This window comes from Diabrotica undecimpunctata, unplaced genomic scaffold (genome assembly GCF_040954645.1).
Source record: "Diabrotica undecimpunctata isolate CICGRU unplaced genomic scaffold, icDiaUnde3 ctg00000758.1, whole genome shotgun sequence".
Classification (NCBI taxonomy): Eukaryota; Metazoa; Arthropoda; class Insecta; order Coleoptera; family Chrysomelidae; genus Diabrotica; species Diabrotica undecimpunctata.
The window spans coordinates 46,640-53,078 of record NW_027312025.1 but is presented as its reverse complement, the minus strand read 5'-3'; the positions used below and the strand labels follow the sequence as shown (position 1 = coordinate 53,078).

At 38.4% G+C, this 6,439-nt stretch overlaps 1 long non-coding RNA gene across 1 annotated transcript; it reads left to right on the top strand.

The window, feature by feature from the left end:
* Positions 1-4,934: 4,934 nt before the first annotated feature.
* LOC140431449 (uncharacterized) lies at positions 4,935-5,778 on the top strand. The gene is made up of 3 exons (XR_011949677.1): positions 4,935-5,004; positions 5,400-5,442; positions 5,501-5,778. It is a non-coding gene; the product is annotated as an uncharacterized lncRNA (long non-coding RNA).
* The last annotated feature ends 661 nt before the right edge of the window (positions 5,779-6,439 follow it).

Sequence of the window (6,439 nt, the reverse complement as noted above, 5' to 3'; positions counted from 1 at the left end):
AGAAGGCCCTGCCTGTCGTAAGAGGCGACTAATAGGTAGGAGTCGAGAGGTGGAGAGTGTGTGCCTGTGCGTGTGCATGTGCGTGTGTGCGTGTGTGTGTCTGCGTGTGAGCGTGCGTGTGTGTGAGTGTGTGTGTATGTCCGTTCGGCTCGCAGAGATAAGAACATGGTTGTGGCAAGAAGGCCCTGCCTGTTGTAAGGGGCGACTAATAGGTTGGAGTCGAGAGGTGAAGAGTGTATGTGTGTGTGCGTGTGTGCGTGTGTGTGTGCGTGTGTGAGTATGTGTGTGTGTCCGTTCGGCTTGCAGAGATAAGAACACGGCCGAGGCAAGAAGGCCCTGCCTGTCGTAAGAGGCGACTAATAGGTAGGAGTCGAGAGGTGGAGAGTGTGTGCGTGTGCGTGTGCGTGTGCGTGTGTGCGTGTGTGTGTCTGCGTGTGAGCGTGCGTGTGTGAGTTAGTGTGTGTGTTTGTCCGTTCGGCTCGCAGAGATAAGAATACGTCCGTGGCAAGAAGTCCCTTAATGTCGTAAGAGGCGACTAATGGGTAGGAGTCGAGAGGTTAAGAGTGTATGTGTGTGTGTGTGAGTGTGTGTGTGTCCGTTCGGCCTGCAGAGATAAGAGTAGATAGGCTATGTATGTCCTGGCGCATCCCCTAAATTGCAACCCCTAAAATCGCAACCCCCGGTCGTAAGTTCCAAACGGGTTAACGTAGGATGACGTAAGAGGGCTCGTTGGAAAGGGGATGAAAAATGGGGTTGAACGCAGTATGTGCCGTGCGCATCGGAGCATGCCAAAAGGTCATTACGTCATATTTTTGTTTCTATTGGTCCGATCGGGGCGTACGAGGGCTCGTTGGAACGGGGAGAAGGCAGGGAGACAAAAAACAAAGATGGCAGCAGTGCCAAATGGGCGCTAGAACGTATCTTCGTTGCTATTGGCCTGATTTTGACGTATGAGGTGTCAAATGAAAGCGTTAGTGATACAGAAGCCATGTCAACGATCAGTATGAACATTCTTCTTCTTCTTCTTCTTCTTTTCCGTACAGTGCCTAAGAGAACGTGACATTCGACGTAGAACGTGACAGTTATGTGACATTTAACGCAAGACGTGAAATGACGTGACATTCGACGCAGGACGTGACATTCGACGTAGAACGTGAAATGTCACGTGACATTCGACGCAGGACGTGACATTCGACGTAGAACGTGAAATGTCACGTGACATTCGACGCAGGTCGTGACATTCGACGCAGAACGTGAAATGACGTGACATTCGACGTGGAACGTGAAATGTCACGTGACATTCGACGTAGAACGTGACAGTTATGTGACAGTTATGTGACATTCAACGCAAGACGTGACATTCGACGCAGAACATGAAATGTCACGTGACATTCGACGCAGGACGTGTCATTCGACGCAGGACGTGACATTCGACATAGAACGTGAAATGACGTGACATTCGATATAGAATGTAACAGGGTATCAAAGAGATCTTATACATAGAATTTTATTAAATTAGACATCACAATGTAATTCATCATTCAAAATCCTTTAATTTGATGGGTCATACGTCGATTTCCGCTTATCCGTTCAAAAGATATATGGTAAGGTGTCATAACAGCCGTTGTAATAACTTGGTCGAACTATAAATGCTTATTTATTGTTATTGACGGCAAAACAAAACCACTGGCATAGAAAAATCTCTTATCGCAGTTTGATCTCTAGCAAACCCTAACTCGCTCAATTTTGCACCAAGTGCTCCGTGCAGTATACCATTAGAAAGGTATTTTCATGTATATTACGAAAATTACCGACCAAGTGCGATACGATCATTATTTATGGCTAAAAACATCATAAAACGAACCAACGTCAAATTCCCAATTCTCTTGTACTAATACAAATTATATCTTTATAAAATTTATCTAGAAACTTGCCATATAAAACGTGACATTCTACGTAGAACATATTCAGTAGTAATGAGTAGGAGAAATATACATATCTTTCATTAAAATATCTTTTATTATTGAGTTACATATAGCTACAAGTTATATATACAACACTGAAACTTTTATATTCAAAAAAAGACATAGACATGTACAAGTATGGTTTATTTACATTACATTAGTACCAAAAAAGCACTTCTTTATAATCTTCCTCCATCTTTAGTAAGCGATTAGGATATGCCAGCCAAAATCGTCCCTTTTTCACAAAACCTAGTAGTTCAAGTAGCGTTTTACTCAGGTAACCTCTATTCAAATATCGGATAAGGGTATTTCGTCGATCAGTATTTTTAATTATGTGATGTAATTTAATTTGAACGTCGTCCGTTAATGCCTCAATTTGCGTTTTTATATGTAAAAGTCGTTCTTCTCTAAGTATTCGTTCTGCTTCCAATCTCCTTTAATCTTCAATTCGCAGGTTTGTCAATTGTTCTTTACATGATTCACATAATATGTACTCAGTCCTAGTATCGATCCAATCGTTCATTTCGAATATTTCTATACAACCGCAAGGTTTTATAGTTTCACTTATTGTCTCATAAGGCATTGTGTATCCTAACCAGAGGAATAAATGTAAGAGACTTCTGAAGAGGTATCCGAAACGTTGAAGAAAAGAACTAGCATACTCCAGAGTGCTATTCTCTGCACACACACACAGATACAGAGAGCAACAATAAGGCATGTAAACAGACAAGCACCTTGATTTATACTAATTTCCAAAAATTGTTAATACAGTTATTTATACAAAAATCCAAACACACACATCTTCTGACTGAAGAAGTTTTTGTGTAATATTAACCGTATTTTTATAAAGCATGTATTATATGGATAAAATTAGTATTAATCAAAGAATTGAAATTATATACAGAAATACACTCGCGATCATAAAATCCGGGTCACCTTGAAAATCACCGATATTTCATTTTTAACGAGCTTTATCGTAAATAATAATAACACAAATACAAACTAATGCATGTTTCTGAGAATTGTTGCGGTTTCCTTTGTAACAAAGAATTCCAATAGTGCCAATTTCGCAGTAAAGTGCACACTTCCCAAAATGAACGCTACCTGTAACTCCGCTTGTTTTAAATGTCTCGTTTGTGCTTCGACTTTCTGTTAAAATTCAACGGACAAACGTTTATTATTGCCACCATTAGTGTTTATTAGTGCCATTATTAGTGTTTATTTTTTGACAAAAATGCCTTTGACTGTTGAAACGGCACAAATTGTTGCACTTGTGGAAGACGGTCACACCCAACGGCAAGTCGCAAGAACTGTTGGCGTAAGCCTTTCTACGGTTCAACGAGTGCTTCAACGCTTTCAGGAGGCAAGTTTGCTAACCAGGCGACCTGGCTCTGGACGAAGAACAACGACCACGGCACTAGATGACCGTTTCCTTGTGTTTCAGTCTTTAGAAAACCGGACCTCAACAGCGGTTATGCATTAAAATCGTCTAGAGTAAGTACGAAATCGCAATTTTAGTGTTGCAACAGTCAGAAGAAGACTTCGTTCTTCTTGACTATTTTCTCGGGTAATGGCTAGAGGACCGCCACTTCGCCGGGTGCCTCGAGTTGCACGACTAGCTTTTGCTCGACAATACGCGCATTGGGAAATTAACGATTGTAGCAAAGTGTTATTCTCAGATGAATCCCGTTTCTGACTAACTGGATCCGATGGACGTGGAAGAGTTTGGAGGAGAACCGGTGAACGATTTTCACAAGCTTGCATTGCTCCAAGAATGCCATTTGGTGGAGGCTCGGTCATGGCTTGGGGAGGTATATCTTCCGACTTCCACACAGAATTACCCTTCATCGAAAATGGGTCCCTAACTGCACGAAGGTACATTACGGAGATTCCGGAAGAACATGGTATGCCCAACATGGCAGGTCTTGGAGAAAACGCCGTTTTTATGCAGGACAACGTGCGATCGCACGTTGCCAGGATCAGTATATAATGCTTGGACGAAGTTGTAATTACGAGGGTAGCCTGGCCAGCTAGGTCTCCGGACCTGAATCCCATCGAACATCTCTGGGACGATTTGAAAAAACGTATTCAAACCCATACACCTCCTCCTAACAACGCACAGGAGCTTAAGGATCTGTTAGTGAGTGAGTGGAATAACATACCACAACATGTAATCCGGAGAAAAATTGAGAGTATGCCCCGTCGTCTGCAAGAGGTTATTAGAGCAAGGGGAGGCAACACACAATATTGGTCATTGAAATTTCACTGATTTTTTACCACATTCTGTATTTTCCATATTTTTTCGTATGTCTGTTTTATCAACAATTTGATTTGTTTTCTGTTTTTTTTCAATAAAAACAATAAAAAACCATTTTTTTTCTTTCAAAACAAACATTGATGACAAATAAAAAATACATTAGCCAAAAAAAAGGTTATTACTGCACCAGAGGCAAAAATATTGAAGAAACTTGAAATTTTCAAGATGACCCGGATTTTATGATCGCGAGTGTATATTAAATATGTTAAAAGATAGTGCATTTGTTAGCAAAACCGGATGAAGCCTCGTGATAACGCGGTACCGCATAATTCAAAACACGTAAACAAGTGTGATGACAAATTTTATTTTAATCATTGGAAAAACAAGTACACCGGAAAGAAAACCGCAGTTGCTACATTTTGTAAAATGTATGATGATATCAGCAACCACATCAACAAAATTCTAAATTGATAACAACGATTCGCTTACCGCAATATCTATTTATTGTATACCATAAAAATTAGTTGAAGAAATAAAAATAAATATATAAATATGAGCATTTCTAGAACACAAGGTGTTGCTTATCAATGAAACGAATCAGTTGATGGTACCGTAGGCGCATTAGGTTGACGCAACTTGGGCTCGCGTGGGGCGATATGCTGCTCTGTTCTTTAAAAGACCGAGGAGCGCATACGGTGTCACAGTTCGCATCACAAACATACAACAACAACAAGTTCGCAGTAGTCAATACGGTGTGCAGTGACTTACATATATCTGATAAAGGTAAGCGGTTTTTGTCTTTTGTATATTTCTATGTATTTATTATGTCCTTTTTATCATTGTATTTTATGAGAATTGTACATCTCTCTGTTCGTATTTCATGCAGTATTTTATGAAAAATGTATATTTCTATGTATTTTTTATGTCCTTTTTATCATTGTATTTTATGAGAATTGTACATCTCTCTGTTCGTATTTCATGCAGTATTTATTATGTCCTTTTTATCTATTTGGGTGTTGTAAAACATTTCACGTCTGCTATTTTTTATAAGAAGTATTCTCCGCTGTTCGTATTTCGATTTCTTGTAGTATATGGTTCTTCTCTATTGCCGAGTATGTAATGCATCTCTCCATTCACGTTAAGCGGAAAAACTATAGTTTGTTCTATTGTTGTTGTAGATGGATCTATCAAAACTAAATAATTCATCCTTGGTTGCAGAACGTAAGCCAATAAAAAATTTTAAAGATCTGCAAATTGGAGAAAAATTTACCATTCGCAGTGCAAAGGTGGTAACAACACAATTTGGGGATACAGTTCTGCTGGATTTGGGCGCTGAAGTTGTTTTCTTACCACAGCGGGTAACCAAAGCCTACCAAGCAGCAATAACGGACCTCAACAGCGGAAACTATTCGCTGATATACGAAGGGGAAGTTGATATTGGAAAAAGCAGACTCCTAGCATCCTTTAAGATAGTTGAATAAGGTAAGTGATTTTTTCTTATTGTTTGTCTGTGTGAGTAGCCATGCATATAAAACAAGTGATTAAACAGTCTGATGATTTGATGCACATTATTAAAAAGCTTAGTAAAATAATTTTCGATAAATTCACTGAAAGAGATCATAAAGTTTGGACAAGACGGGTAAATAGTCAAATTTTTAGATGTAGTAAAGTAATTAAAAATAGTAAACTATCCGTAGGAACAGTTAGAAAATTGCAAACTTACATAGGACATTTTAAGCATTTTAGGCAAATTATTTTAAATTTCAATAATAAGTACGTTGGGTTGGGGCTTAATTCAAAATTACGCAATAGAGTTAAATGGGAAAATGTTATTTCGTGTTTTACTAGTCGAATTAAAACTGGAGTTATAGTTAATTTAGTGCATAAGGACTTAACACAGTTCCTAAATGATTGTTATATTATTTTTAGTAGAAAAATTAAAATTATTTTAAAAACAAATAGAATTCTTAAAGTTAATACTACATTTTGCGGCGAATTCATTAAAAAATCAAGTGATACCGAAAGTTTAGATTTAAAATATTTTAACACTAAAAATGCTATTATAGATACATCGACCGATTTACATCTTTGGTTTAGTGAAAATGTTAAGGATAAAATTTTTACAAAGCTGTCTGAATTTGCAGAAAAAGATTCGGGTGCTGCTCTGTCTAAAGTAATCTCATTAGAAGTCAATATTAATAAAGTAGAAATAGGAAAC